We start from the raw sequence: 15,973 nt of genomic DNA on the forward strand, positions 1-15,973 counted from the left end.
ATAATGTTGTTCAAGTAATTGTACATTAACAATACCAAAATTTTTAAAATTAAGGATAAATTAAGACATTTCTAAATAAACAATAGTTCAGGAGGGTCATTGTCAGTAGACCTTCCTTATAAGGAATGTTAAAGGGGCTACTTCAGGAGGAAATGAAAAGATACTAGACAGTAACACAAAGCCATAAGAAAAAATTAAGAACACTTGCAAAGGGTCTCTCAGCCTTAGCACCATTTTTTCAGAAACCTTTATACTATGAGAGCAAAGTGGAGGAAGAAGCAATGCACAGGCTTGAAGCAAAAAACAAGAAAGATGAAGTAGAGGCCCAAGAAAACCACTAGTTTGTGCACCATGGAAGCCACAGGAGCAGAAATAAGGAAATGCAGAGGCTAGGGACACTGGCACAGATTGTTGGACTGCATGCCTACTGTCTATAACTTGTCTCAATGCATCTAGAATATCCATCATCTTTGATTGTAGGGCCCACCTTTGAGAGACCCACCTGACTCATAATAAAACAGTTCCTTTTGGTCCTTTGCCTTGGATCTGCATCATTCTGGACTATTCATGTTCTCAGTTGTGAACTCAGGCTGAATGTAACACGTGTACAATAAATCATCTCTTCTGCTGTCTTAGCTGAAGGGAAAAATAAAGAACACTAGTACAGGTAATTTCATAACTAAATATAAAAGCCAGTATTATTCTATTTTTGGTTTGATTTGTAACTTCTATTTTTTTCCTATATAATTTAAAAGGCAGTGAATGAAATAATAATTATAAATCTATGTTAATTGGCATACAATGTATAAAGATGATAACAGAATTAAAGGGGGAAATAGAATGTAATGCATTCATTTTAGGAGACTTCAACACACCACTCACTCCAAAGCACAGATCAACCAGATAGAAAGTAAGTAAGGAGAGAGAGGCACTGAACAATACATTGGAACAGATGAACCTATGAGACATCTACTTAACACTCCACCCAAAAGCAGCAGGATACACATTCTTCTCAAGTGCACATGGAATATTTTCAAGAATAGATAAAATACTAGGCCACAAAAAGAGCCTCAGTAAATTGAAGAAGATTGAAGTTGTCCCAACCAGCATCTCAGACCACAAAGGTAGGAAATGAGAAGTAAATTATGCAAAGGAAATGAAAAATCCCACAAACACATGGAGGCTTAACAACATGCTTCTAAATAACCAATGGATCAATTACCAAATGAGAACAGAGATCAAGCAATATATGAAGAATATTGAAAACAATAACCCAACATTGCAAAATCTGTGGGACTCAGTGAAGGCTGTGTTAAGAGGGAAGTATATTGCAATACAGGCTTACCTCAGGAAAGAAGAACAATCCCATATGAACAGTCTAAACTCACAATTACTGAAACTAGAAAAAGAAGAGCAAATGATGCCCAAAGTCAGTAGAAGGGGGGTACATAATGAAGATGAGAGCAGAAATAAATAAAATCGAGAAGAATAAAACAAAAGAAAGAATCAATGCAAGCAGGAGCTGGTTCTCTGAGAAAATAAACAAAATAGATAAGCCCTTAGCTAGACTTATCAAGAAAAAAGAGTCTACATACATAAACAGAATCAGAACTGAGAAAGGAAAAATCACTATGGGCACAAGAGAAATGCAAAGAATTATTACAGAATACTGTGAAAAATTATATGCTAAGAAATTGGATAACCTAGAAGAAATGGACAACTTCCTAGAAAAATACAACCTTCCAAGGCTTAGCCAGGAAGAAACAGAAAATCTGAACAAATTACCAGCAACAAAACTGAATTGTTAGTCAAAAAACTACGTAAGAACAAAACTCCTGTACCAGATGGCTTCACCACTGAATTTTATCAAACATTTAGCAAAGACCTAATGCCCATCCTCCTTAAAGTGTTCCAAAAAGTAGAAGAGGAGAGAATACTTCAACCTCATTTTATGAGGCCAGCATCATTCTAATACCAAAACCAGACAAAGACACCACAGAAAAGAAAACTTTACACAGCAATATCCCTGATGAACATAGATGCAAAAATACTCAACAAAATATTATCAAACTGAATTTAAAAATACATAAAAATATCATCCAAAATGATCATGTGGGACTTATTTCAGGGATGCAAGGATCATATAATATTAGAAAATTCATCAACATCATACACCATCTCAACAAAAAGGACAAAAACCACATGATCACTTCCATAGATGCTGAAGAATCATTCAATAAAATTCAACATCCATTCATGATAAAACTCTCAACAAAATGGGTATAGAAGGCAAGTACCTCACATAATAAAGGCCACATGGCAAACCCACAGCCAACATCATACTTAACAGCAAGAAGCTGAAAGCTTTTCCTTTAAGATTGGGAACAAGATAAGGATGCCCACTCTCCCCAGTTTTATTCAACATAGTATTGGAGGTGATAGCCACAGCAATCAGACAACAAAGAAATACAAGCAATTCAGATTGGTAAAGAAGAAGTTAAACTGTCACTGTTTGCAGATGACATGATATTGTACACAACAAATCCCTAAAGAATCCACCCCAAAATCACTGAGTTCAGCAAAGTTGTAGGATACAAAATCAATACACAGAAATCTGTGACATTCCTATATACAAATGATGAGCTGGTGGAAAGAGAAATCAGGAAAACAATTCCATTCACAATCACAACAAAAAGAATAAAATACCTAAGAATAAACCTAACCAAGGAGGTGAAAGACCTATACTCTGAAAACTACAAGACACTCAGGAAAGAAATCAAAGAAGACACCAATAAATGGAAATACATTCTGTGCTCATGGTTAGGAAGAATTAATATTGTCAAAATGGCCATCCTGCCTAAAGCAATCTACAGTTTAAATGCAATCACTATCACAATACCAATGGCATTCTTCAACAAACTAGAACAAAGAGTTCTAAAATGCATATGGAACCACAAAAGACCCCAAATAGCCAACGCAATCCTGAGAAGGAAGAATAAAGCTGGAGAGATTACACTCCCCGACTTCAAACTCTACTACAAAGCCACAGTAATCAAGAACAGACCCATAGATCAATGGAACAAAATATAGAGCCCAGACATAAACCCAAGCATATATGGTCAATTAATATATGATAAAGGAGCTATAGACATACAATGGGGGAAATGACAGCCTCTCCAACAGCTGGTGTTGGCAAGAGAATGAAACTGGATTATTGTTTAACTGCATACACAAAAGTAAATTCGAAATGGATCAAAGACCTGAACATAAGTCATGAAACCATAAAACTCTTAGAAAAAAACACAGGCAAAAATTTCTTGAATATAAACATGAGCAACTTTTTTCCTGAACACATCTCTTTGGGCAAGGGAAACAAAAGCTAAAACAAACAAATGGAACTACATCAAGGCAAAAAGCTTCTGTACAGCAAAGGACACCATCAGTAGAATAAAAAGGCATCCCACAGTATGAGAGAATATACTCGTAAACAACATATCCAACAAGGGGTTAACATCCAAAATATATAAAGAACTCACATGCTTCAACACCCACAAAGCAAATAAGCCGATTAAAAAATGGGTGGAGGATATGAAGAGACAATTCTCCAAAGAAGAAATTCAGATGGCCAACAGGCACATGAAAAGATGCCCCACATTTCTAATTATCAGGGAAACACAAATGAAAACCACAATGAGATATCACCTCAGACCAGTTAGGATGGACAACATCCAAAAGACAAGGAGCAACAAATGCTGACAAAGATGCAGAGAAAGGGGAACCTGCTTATACTGCTGGTGGGAATGTAACATAGTTCAACCATTGTGGAAAACAATATGGAGGTTCTTCAAAAAACTAAAAATAGAAATACCGTTTGACCCAGGAATTCTACTCCTAGCAATTTGTCCATAGAAAACAAGTTCTCAGATTCAAAAAGACATAGGCACCCCTATGTTTATCACAGCACTATTTACAACAGCCAAGATATGGAAGTAACCTTAGTGTCCTTCAGTAAATGAACAGCTAAAGAAGATTTGGTACATATACACAATGGAATATTATTCAGCCATAAGAAGAAAACAAATCCTACCATTTGCAACAACATAGATGGAGCTAGATGGTATTATGCTCAGTGAAATAAGCCAGGCAGAGAAAGACAAGTACCAAATGATTTCCCTCAGTTGTGGAATATAACAACAAAGCAAAACTGAAGGAACAAAACAGCAGCAGACTCATAGATTCCAAAAAGGGACTAGCAGTTACCAAAGGGGAGGGAGAAGGGGATTGAGGGGCATTATGATTGGCACACATGGTGTGTTGGGGGGTGGATCATGGGGAAGACAGTGTAGCACAGAGAAGACAAGTAGTGACTCTGTGGCATCTTACTATACTGATGGACAGTGACTGCAATGGGGTATAGGGGGACTTGATAATATGGGTGAATGTAGTAACCACAGTGTTTTTCTTTTCTTTTTATTAAGGTATGATTGATATACACTCTTACGAAGGTTTCACATGAAAAGACAATGTGGTTACTACATTTACCCATATTATCAAGTCTCCACCCATACCCCAATGCAGTCACTGTCCATCATAGCAGCAAGTTGCCAGAGATCCACTATGTGCCTTTTCTGTGCTACACTGTTCTCCCCATGATCCCCCACACCATGTGTACTAAACATAATACTCCTCAGTCCCTTTCTCCCTCCCTCCCCACCCTCCCTCCCACACCCCTCCCCTTTGGTAACCACTAGTTCATTCTTGGAGTCTCTGAGTCTGCTGCCATTTTGTTTCAGTTTTGCTTCATTGTTATATTCCACAAATGAGGGAAATCATTTGGCATTTGTCTTTCTCCGCCTGGCTTATTTCACAGAGCATAATGTCCTCCAGCTCCATCCATGTTGTTGCAAATGGTAGCATTTGTTTCTTTCTTACGGCTGAATAGTATTCCATTGTATATATGTACCACATCTTCTTTATCCATTCATCTACAGATGGACACTTAGGTTGCTTCCATATCTTGGCTATTGTAAAAAGTGGTGCAATAAACATAGGGGTGCATATGTCTTTTGGAATCTAAGAAGTTGTATTCTTTGGGTATATTCCAAGGAGTGGGATTCTGGAGTCAAATGATATTTCTATTATTAGTTTTTTGAGGAACCTCCATATTGCTTTCCACAATGGTTGAACTAGCTTACATTCCCACTAGCAGTGTAGGAGGGTTCCCTTTTCTCCGCATCCTTGCCAACATGTGTTTTTCTTAGTCATTTTGATGTTGGCCATCCTTACTGGTGTGAGGTGATATCTCATTGTGGTTTTAATATGCATTTCCCTGATAATTAGTGATGAGGAGCATCTTTCTATGTGTCTGTTGGCCATCTGAATTTTTTCTTTGGAGAACTCTCTTCATATCCTCTGCCGATTTGTTAATTGGGTTATTTGCTTTTTGGATGTTGAGGTCTGTAAGTTCTTTATATATTTTGGATGTTAACCCCTTGTTGGATATGTCATTTACAAATATATTCTCCCATACTCTAGGATGCCTTTTTGTTTTGTTGATGATGTCCTTTGCCATCCAAAAACTTTTTAGTTTGATGTAGTCCCATGAGTTCATTTTTCCTTTTGTTTCCCTTTCTCAAGGAGATGGGTTCACAAAGAAGTTGCTCATTCTTATATTCAGGAGATGTTTGCCTATGTTGTCTTCTAAGAGTTTTATGGTTTCATGATTTACATTCAGTCTTTAATCCATTTCGAGTTTACTTTTGTGTATGGGGTTAAACAATAATCCAGTTTCATTCTCTTGCCAACACCAGCTGTTGAAGAGGCTGTCATTTCCCCATTGTATGTCCATGGCTCCTTTATCATATATTAATTGACCATATATGGTTGGGTTTATATCAGGGCTCTCTAGTCTGTTCCATTGGTCTATGGTCTGTTCTTGTGCCAGTACCAAACCACCACAATGTTTTTCATGTGAAACCTTCATAAGAGTGTATATCAATGATACCTTAATTTGTAAATAAAAGAATGATCTTGGCTGTAGATTTTTCATGTATTTATTTTATAAGATGAGGAAGTTCCCTTTTATTGAGTTTTCATTTCAGCTATTGTGTTTTTAATTTCTAAAAGTTCTATTTAGCTTTTTAAAAATCTGGTAGGTCACTTGGCAATGCTGATGCAGGTGTTTCTTGCTCCTTGCAAAGATTTTTCAGTTCTATGTCTTCTTTCTTTAAACATAATAAGCAGAGATATTTTATAATTTTGGTGTGGGAATTCCAATACATGAAATGTTTACAGGTTGGTTTCTGCTTTGTGTTATTTTCTGTGTGCTTACATAATTCTGACTGTATATTATTCTTATATACAGTCAGAATTTGTTTCCACCATTTGCTTAAATGCTACCAATATACAGTCACTCAAACTAAATTTACAGCTTGAAGATTTTTTCTCTCTCTTTCTCTTTGGCTACACAAGTGATGTGTCTTGGAGCTACATACATATCTACCCCAGGGCTTGATTGTCATCACAACTTCTCAGAAAGTTCTTCCTTCTGCTCTGCTGCTCAGCACCAAGGAACTTGTTTTGCAATCCCCTGGAGCAAGGAGCCTGAGTCAAGTTACTTCTGGGTTACTCCTGGTTACTCCTTTTGATCACAGCAAGGCATCATCTCTTCTTTATCACAGGCAGATCCAGGGGCTTGGATTTCTGTTCTGTCACATTCTCACCTGGTTTGAAAAATTCTTTCAGGGAAAAGACAGCCTCAGTGCTCAGGTTCCTCTCTGGGTTCATACTTTTACCTAGATTTTAGCCTGGTAATTCCTTCTTTGGTTTTTCAGCACTTTTAAGAAGTTTTTGTGTGTGTGTGTGTGTTTGTGTGTGTGTGTGTAAGGGGGTTACTGTATATGTTATCCCATGTTCTTATTGTTTTTAGTGAGTATACTGGTCTAAATAACCTGCCATATTTACCAGAAAGGGCTCTCTGCTTTCAAGCTTCAAAAAGTGCTATTTATCCCTTGGGTGCTCTCATCTCCTCTCTAGTTCTCTTTGTCTTTGTGTGCCTAAACTTGATAAAAACTCGTTTACTATCATTTTTCAAAGAGTTTCAGGGAAAGTTAGAGATAAGTGTCTGCAGACCACCAGATTTAAACAAAAGTCTCCCAGTAATGTCATTGTTATATCATGTTTACCAATAAAACTGTGACTAAACAGATAAAAGTCTAGAGGCTTCTTACTGGTCCTGTCACTTGAAAGCTGATTTCCAATTTGGGGAAATTGTTCCGCAAGAGGACCTCTTTACTAGAGAGTAGCTGCCCTTCCCTCTCTTCTCCTCCCTGTCTTTGGCCTACAGTGTTGTACTCACTGTGTGCTCTGGCAGCCACTACTCCATTGCCCCTTCTCCCGCCCCCCACCATAATCAAGATTTGAGGGAGTTAAGATTGCCTTAGTGGTTTAAATTGAAAAGATTTCCCAAGTGATTCTGATAAGACCCCCTCACTCATTAGAGACTCACCCAGGGTTGATAGCTCTTCGCCCTTACAGAGCAAGAGGAAGCCATGTTGACCCTTGACTACCAAACCCTGTTTTGTGCTCCAGTCACATCTGTATCCTCTGATTGAAACATTTCACTTGTAAATATTGTAAATATCTATTTTCTCAAGACCCAAGCTTCCTCCACCGCAGCCCATTCTACCTCAATTGATGGCAACTCCTCCTTCAGTTGTTCAGGTCAAAAACCTTAGAGTGATTCTTAACTCCTCTCTTTATCTCATACTCCATTTCCAATCTTTCGAGAAATCCTGTGGGCTCTACCTTCAAAACATATCTAGAATCTGACCACCTCTCATCACTTCACCATGATAAAAACTACTATCATCTCCTCCACACTGTGGCTTGCATTATTTCAATAACCTTCTAGCAAGCCTCCCTGCTTCTATCCTTGCTTCTTTGACTGGTTCTCAACATAGCAGCCAGAATGGTTATTTTAATATATAAATCAGACGATGTCACTCTTCTGCTCAAAACTCTGCAGTGTCTCCCTGTATCAGAGCAAAGGCCAAGAATACAAGACCTGCACTTCCTCCTTGTTTCCCACCACTCTCCTCACTCGCCATGCTCCAGTCACTCTCTTCTCCATGCTGTTCTTCAGTAACCTGAGTCAGCCATTCCTTCTGCCTGGCATGCTCTTCTGCCAGATAGCCCATTGGCCTCCTTAAATTCTTTGATCAGATCTTCCTTTCTCACTGTTGTCTAACCTGGCAGTGACCCACTTAATGATGCAACCTGCTCCCTCTTATCTTGCTCCACAGTAGTCCTCCCTTACCGACAGTTTCACCTTCTACAGTTTCTGTTGCCCAGGGCCGTTGCAGCAGATGAACACAGACATCCTTCTTCTGACAGGTCATGTGAAGGTCGTCATGTGAAGGTCAACATAGCGTAATACTAAGTCACAAAGCCTACGTCATTCACCTCACTTCACCTCATCACATAGGCACTACATCATCTCACATCATGACAAGAGGGGTGAGTACAGTACAATAAAATATTTTGAGAGAGAGACCACATTCACATAAAACTTTTATTGCAGTATATTGTTATAAAACTGTCCTATTTTATTATTAGTTATTATTGCTAACCTCTCACTGTGCCTAATTTATAAATTAAACTTTATCATAGGTATGTATGTATAGGAATAAACATAGTAGATACAGGGTTCCTGTAGTTTCAAGGACCCATCTGCAGTTTCAGGGATCCACTGGGGTTCTTGGAAAATACCTGCCATAGATAAGGGGCGATGACTGTGCTTTTTTGTTTTTTTCTCCACAGCCTCGTCCGGTCTTCTAACACTACATAATGTATTATCTCCCTTGTTAGAATACAAGCTACAAGAAGTTTGTTTTGTTCACTGAGCCCCAAAACTTTGAACAGTGTCCAGCACACAAAGTAGCTCAATAAATATTTAATTTAGACAGTAAGTGCCTATATTCCCAATACTCCAGCTAAGAAGTATAACTAACAATATGGGGGTGGGGAACCCAGGGGTTCTTAGACTCCCTCTACTTCACCCACACCTAGGAGAGCAGCTACTTTGAATGGAAACACGGAATTTTCAGTTCACCAAAGCCCTTTCTCTGCTCAGCTTCTCAAAAGCGGGCGTCTGAGGCTCATCGCGTCCAACCTGGCCGAGGTCCGCTTTCCCCCAGCGCCAGGGTCACTCCGGTGATGGTACTCGACTCATCAACCAACCAATCAAAATCTCTGTCCTTTTTTCCCCTTAAACGGCTGTGCCAAGAGGGGCGGGGCGAAGCAAACAGCAGGTGGGCCTTCTTCTGGGGCGGTCGCCTAGGTCACCGCAAAGCCTTCCCGTAGCTGAGGAAAGTAGGCGGGGCGGAGAGATAGACACACCGCCTCTACCCACGGCGCGGCCGGGACCGGCTCGCCACTGTCTAGCCACGCCCCGAACCCCCGGCGTTGCTACGCGCCCCAACGGTTGGCAGCTGCGGATAGGTTCCAAGGCTCCTGCATGCGGAGGGGACTTCCAAGGCCAGGACACCTTAGCGCCTCCCCGAGTATTCGCCCTGGCCCGGCCCAGGGAGAGGTGCTTGTTCCCCGGACCCTGCGAACATAGGCTCCCTGGTTATTGATTCAGGCCGCCGTGCGAGGGCTAGTAAATTCTGAGAAACCTCGGTGCATGGCAGCACCTCTTCTAAGCATCTGTTGAAACGGGATCGGACTCAATAGATGATCTCCGAGGAGCCAGCCTTGTGTGACGGGCCCTATTGTCCATGGAAGTCCCTGAGCTTCTCTGGGCTTTGGCTTCCTCAGATGTAAATGAATAAACATTCAGAACCGGCCGTGGTTCCAGCACTTACTTGCTGCGTAGCCTTGTACATGTCACCTTATTTCTAGGCTTGTTTTCTCATCTCAATGTGAAGGGATCGGACTAGATGTTCTCTTAAGTCCCTTCTAGTTCTTCCTAGCTATGAAACAGACATGATAACATGTGTAAAGGTTCTTTGTAAATGTTTGATGTATATACAAATTGTAAGCAATTCATATTGCTAACTCCCTATCCTCCTCCGCTTTCTGTACTCAGAAGTGAGGTAGGGCAGGGACACCGGACAAGCATCATGATTAATTTTTCCTACCTATGATTTAAAATGCCAAGATGTAAATAATATAGTAAGAAAGCAGAAGGGACTCCATCTTAAGGATAAGATAACATTTTAAAAACCGGGGAGTTAGGAGGTAAGATTCCTAAAATATCTTATGATAATCAGCCAATAACTGACCATATGCTAAGGCAGGAAAAGCAGTCCTAAATGATAATGTCCCCACAGCTTGAAGGTAACCAGTGTCTTGGAGAAATAGAGAATCAAGAAATTCCTTGTGCCAAGTTTATCTTACAGAATATCTAGAGGACTGAATATGGATGGTGATATGTCTCTCTCTCACTGGAGATAGACATCATGAGACCATATGTCAAGCTCACACACATCACTCCCTCCCCTTCCCTCTCACCTTTGTCCCATTCTTGAAAGCCTTAAAAAACTAATCCTAAGCCCTTAAGTGCACCTCCTTTCTGAGGTTGCTGGTGTGTACTCCCCTTTCTTCAAGTGTGTACTTTTTGCCTTAAATAGACTTCTTTCTGCTCAACCTACTGTGTTTTGTCTCTGCACTCTTCCGTGGTAAGCATCTTTGCTATTTATTTCATTCTATTTTCTAGACTTAAGCACTAGTCTTCTCTCTCTCTGTTCTACTTCAGACAAGTAGGGAAGGGTTACTGAGATCTCTGATTTGGGCTTTCAAGTTCCTGTTGCCTGGGTGACCCAGAGGAGACTGCAGCTGTAAGATCATGCTTTTTAGCAGCCTACCCGAAAATTTCCTTTCTTTGCTTTAGTTAAGTTCTCAGAACATAACCTCACTCCACAGCTCCCCCAAATCCTGGGGTATAAGGGGCTTAGTTCCCACGCCATGCAGATTTAAGTGATCACTGGACGCCAGGTAACCCTGGCTTTAGAATTTGGCAAGGGATTTGCCCAAACCAAGCAAGACTTCAATGAGCTCCCCTTTCCTCCCTCTGCTCTCCCTTGCTCTCTGCTGCCTTCATGGCTGCTGCCCTTTAGTACTACTCTCGCTTTAAAGAATTTCTTCCTTACCTACACTCATCCAACCTCTTAGAGAATTCTTCCTCGACCACAGTCAAGAACCTTCCCCGGTCCAGGTTGAGGTTTCACCTAGTTCACAAGGAGAAACCTCCCCAGATGCAGCTGCCAGACAATAGAAGTTCCAGATATATAGAGAAAAGTCTAGAATGGCACCTCAAAATAAAACAAGAGACTGTCAACAGATACCTGAAAGGCTGATTGCCTGCAGCTAAGGAGGTGATGCTGGAGATGAGCGGGATAATCCTCTATATGCTATACTTTAACCCCCTCACTTTACAGAAGAGAAAACGTTGAGAGCAACTTCTCAGGCTAATATGAGGAAGAATCCAGGTTTTTTACTCGACTCCTTGATCAGTCCCTTTATATGTTGTATTGGCAAACAAAAGGCATAAATGTGTAAAAACAGGTAAATTGCCCACAGAAATAAAAGCAAACACTTTAATTTGTAGCACTTCACACTTTCACTTACTTAGGATTTCTATCCGGCCTACATTTGGGGTGACTTACAGAGTAGTAACAGCGCAATAAAAAATAAAACAGAAGCAAGTTATTTCCCTCTTGTTTTTCTTTCTACCCTTATCTCCTGGAAGAGCTGCTACATTCTGATGTTCAATGCCTCTTTGTGATATTCTTTAGTGGTCACCCACCTACCTTCCCCCAAAAAAGCCAATTAAAGCCAAAAACAAGACATGCCATTTATGTGAAACGTCCAGACTAGGCAAATCTAGACACTACATGGAAGGTTGCCTGGAGTGCAGGGTATGTGAGCTGCAGAGGCAAGAAGGGGATGAACGGGAATAAGAAGTGATTCCTAGTCAACATGAAGTTTATTTTGGGACTGATAACAATGTTCTAAAGTTATGGTGATGGTTGCACAACTCTGAATAGACTAAAAATCACCGAATTGTCCATTTTAAGTGAAGTGAAGTGTATGGAATGTGAATTATCTCTCAATGAAGCTCTTACAAGAGATGTACCACAAAGCAAATACAACAAACCAGCGTTTGCATTTGCTTTTTCCCTTACTTCTGTGTGTTTACATCCTCATACTCTCATTCTTAGATCTGGCTGGCTGTTCTGGGCCAACTGCCCTTGCAGAAGCTTTCTGCATCTCCCAGTGTGTCACCCCGAGGGTTGCGGACCTCCTGCCCCAGCCACCGCTTTACACTGTGCCCAGCACCATGTAACGGAAGGAAGCATGCTAGCCCCCCTGATCACCCGCTCAGCTGTCACCTCACTTCTTGGCTACCCTGGATAGAACTGGGATAAAGAAAGGAAAGATATACATGGCAAAACAGAGGTGAGTCTTGCAAGAGATTGAAGAAGTGAGAAACTGTTCAGACAGGGGGAATCAGAAAGAACAAAAGGGACTTCTGAGAAGGAAAATAATTAGCTTCCATCTTTTGTGATTTTTTTTCCCATCCTGTACTATTTTGGGGGCGGCAAGTAGTAGTTGAGTAGCTTCCTTCATGGTCTACATTGTCTTCTTGCTGGGGTTCTTGGAGCATCACACAGCTGGTAGTTACACAACTACTTCCTTTAAGTCTTCTCTAAAAGTTTACCTCCTCGGGTCTCCCCATCTCCCCACTTCCCTGTCCAAAACTCCAGCACTCTCCTTGGCCCTGACACTTCCTGCCCCTTCTCCCCATGTAATTTTTGTTATTTGTTATCTGTTCTTAGAATTTAACCACTGTAAGGGAAGTAATTTTTTCATTGTTTTAACTTTTATCTGTGTTATTCACAACCATATCTACATGCTTAAAACAGCACAAAGTACTCAGTATGTATTGATTGAATGAATGAGTGAACTAATGAAACTACTCCATGCCGAGCTCTTTTGCAATGAAGAGAGAAAATCTTAAAAGAGTATCTTGTAAACCTGGCAGATATGTAGCAAGGAGGCAAGGAAGATAAATACATGAGACTTTTTTCTCATTTGGATCCACTTAAAAAAAGGTCCTGAGTACAAGGAAAGAAAAGTCTAAAATGACATTTGGGCAGTGAAGGGCTAGGGTGATGGACTCGTAACCCAGAAGTCAACAGTTAGGGTTAGGGTTTTTTTGTTTTGTTTTGTTTTGTTTTTGGGGATCAGAAGAAATTTATTAGCAATGCTGACATTCCAGATTGGAACACAGAGGGGAGTAGGATTTAAGAAACCTAGATTATATTTTTCAATGCAGATAGTTAAATTGCAAGAACTAAAATTGCAACATTCTAGAGTACAATTTTAAAAAGCGTATTGAAATACTATATACATATATGAGTGTACATATTGTTAAGTGTAGACTGGATTTTCCTAAGTGAACACTCCTTTGGAACCAGCCTCCAGTTCAAGAAATAACAAAGCTCACAGAACCAGGGCTTTTTTAAGCCAAAGATAACACTAAAATCATTTAAATTCCATAAGGGTAGACTTTCAGGAGGCAGGGGAGGCAGAGGATCCTGAGATAGTAATAACATACACTGCAGTATGCACTTTTATTTTTTATATATACAATGCACTTTGACTGGACTGTTTCATATAGAGACACACAGTAAAGGATGAATGCCAGACACCCTTCTAATGATGAGAACTGGATTCTGATCCAAGCTGTAGCTGTCAGTATCAGTATAATGTTTGCAAAATTGCATAACATTTTAAGATTCATTTCCCTCTTCTGCATAACAGAATACCTTCATAGTTATAAGGATCAGGTGAGATAAAAGATGAAAGTGTTTAATCAGTCTCTGGCACACAGTAGGTGTTCTTTCCCTCTCTGCAGTACCTTGTTGGGGAAGCTACAACTCCCTTCTGTGATTTTCTCCTGTGAATACAGGCTTGTTACTCAAGAGTTTGAAGCTACATTATCAGTCTGATATTTTTTAAAATCTGAAGTTTTTTCTTTGGACTTTCTAAAAGAGTTTATTGATTTTGAAGATATATATCCTAATTCTTTGGTAGGGAGTTAAAGGATGTGAGAGAAAAACAGTAGAAAGGAGTTGGGGTTTGGCATTTGCTCTAGGTTTACTATTTGGCATATCGCCCAAAACCTGAATAAGCTGACAGCTGAGTCTCTGGGTCCTGCCCAACATGCCTCTTCACAGTCAAGATTTTTTTCTGCCTTTTTTTTTGTTGTTGAGTTCAAATACACATAAAACTTACCATCTTAACCATTTTAAGTGTGAAGTTCAGTGATATTAAACACAGCCTCAGATGTCTGGAAGGAGCACAGTGCTATGCACAGGAGTCCTGTATGGGTCCATGTGGACTCAAACTCCCAGCTGGGCCTATTACTCTGTGGCTTTAGGCAAGTTACTCATGCACTGGAACCTCACCCTTCTCATCTGCCAAGAGGAGATACTCATAGTATTGGCTCCACAGGGCTGGGGAGGCTGGAAGGAAGCCATGGGTATGAAGCACTTGGCAGTACTTGGCTCAGAGTGCCTCAGTACATGTTAACCATTGTTTGTTATTCTAGAGCTCGGAATTCAGAATCAGAATCAGGTTGGGTTTTGCTCACAAGGTCACATGGATACAGCTGGGTCCCAGACATAGCTTCGGCTGGATCCCGAGCAGAGCCTTCAGCTCAAGGGGTCTGTGAAGTGCTCCTGCCTCTCAGGACTGATTAAGGCCTGTTCTCTGGGGCCACCTTCCATTCATCTGCACCACCAAGGCTTGGGAGGGCTTGCGGGGTGGGTTGCTGCTTCCAGGTAGTCACTATCTAGTGCTGGTCTGGGGCACCTCCCTATGGCACATATTTCGTCAGACATTACCAAATGTCTGCTGTATGCCAGGCACTGTGCTGGATGCTGGGGCAATGCAAAGATAGATAAAATCTGGACCCTGCCCTGAATTTTACAATCTAACTAGGGGGAGAAGATGTGTGTGGCTGTGTGCCTTACCCAGTTGATAATTATTTATGGATCACCTACCATGTGCAAGACATTGTGTAAGACACTGATTCAGGCTCAGCAACAGAAACTTCAAGGAAGGAGAAACGGTGGTGGTTTGGTTATACCGGGTGAACCCAATGCCTGGCCTCCAGAAAAGCTGATGAGATCAATGGATGGAGTTGGTTTGATGACTAGTTGTCAGGGAAAGTTTCACAGAGTAGAACTAGCCATGGACCTTACTATATAGATTTTACTCACTGGAGAAGATGGTGCAAAGATATGGTCCTCAAATTCACTTGAGAGGCTGCAAGGTAATTAATTAATCTAGCTGTCTGTGAAGCTTCCTGTAGGGCCTGAGTGGAAACTCAAATGCCTGTGGAGTCCAAGAAAGAAAAGAAATGTGTGACGGAGGCCGGGTGCTTACTGTGCTGTCATTTCAAATGAATTCCTCTTGGTTTACTTTCCCTTTATGTACTCTAATAGAGACCCAGGTATCAAAAACCTGTTTCCCTATTGTAGGAAAAACATGGTTGTAAGCACAACAGCTGATCCTCAGGCTGAGAGACAGGGAGTAATTGGGAGTGGAGGGGACTAAAGTGACCTGAGGACACAGCCCCATCTAAAAGGGGCAGCCCCTTCTCAGTTCCAACCAGCTGCTGAATACAAGAATGTGGGCCAACTGTTTCCAGCTCTACTGATATATCAAAAGCTGGATATCTGTTAGTTTCTTTCAAAATAAAATCTCTCAATTTTAAAGTAAATATCAACTTGAATTTTAAAAAGAAACTCTGCTGACCAGCTGAAACACATTTTCCAGTAGTAGCTACGAGTCTGTAACCTCTACTTAGGGAACCAAGAGAGGTCAGGTTAGAGAGGTGGGCTGAAGCCAAGTTTCAAATGGCCTTGAATGCCAAGCTAAAGAGTTTTGACTTGCACTT

General features: G+C 40.7%; 1 long non-coding RNA gene across 1 annotated transcript in view; it reads right to left on the reverse strand.

Annotated features, from left to right (window-relative positions):
- LOC140844065 (uncharacterized) overlaps nucleotides 1-15,973 on the reverse strand; it is a 67,574-nt gene that overhangs the window by 50,368 nt on the left and 1,233 nt on the right. The gene's annotated exons all lie outside the window — the stretch shown is intronic.

The sequence above is a fragment of the Manis javanica genome, chromosome 10, assembly GCF_040802235.1.
Source record: "Manis javanica isolate MJ-LG chromosome 10, MJ_LKY, whole genome shotgun sequence".
Classification (NCBI taxonomy): domain Eukaryota; kingdom Metazoa; phylum Chordata; class Mammalia; order Pholidota; family Manidae; genus Manis; species Manis javanica.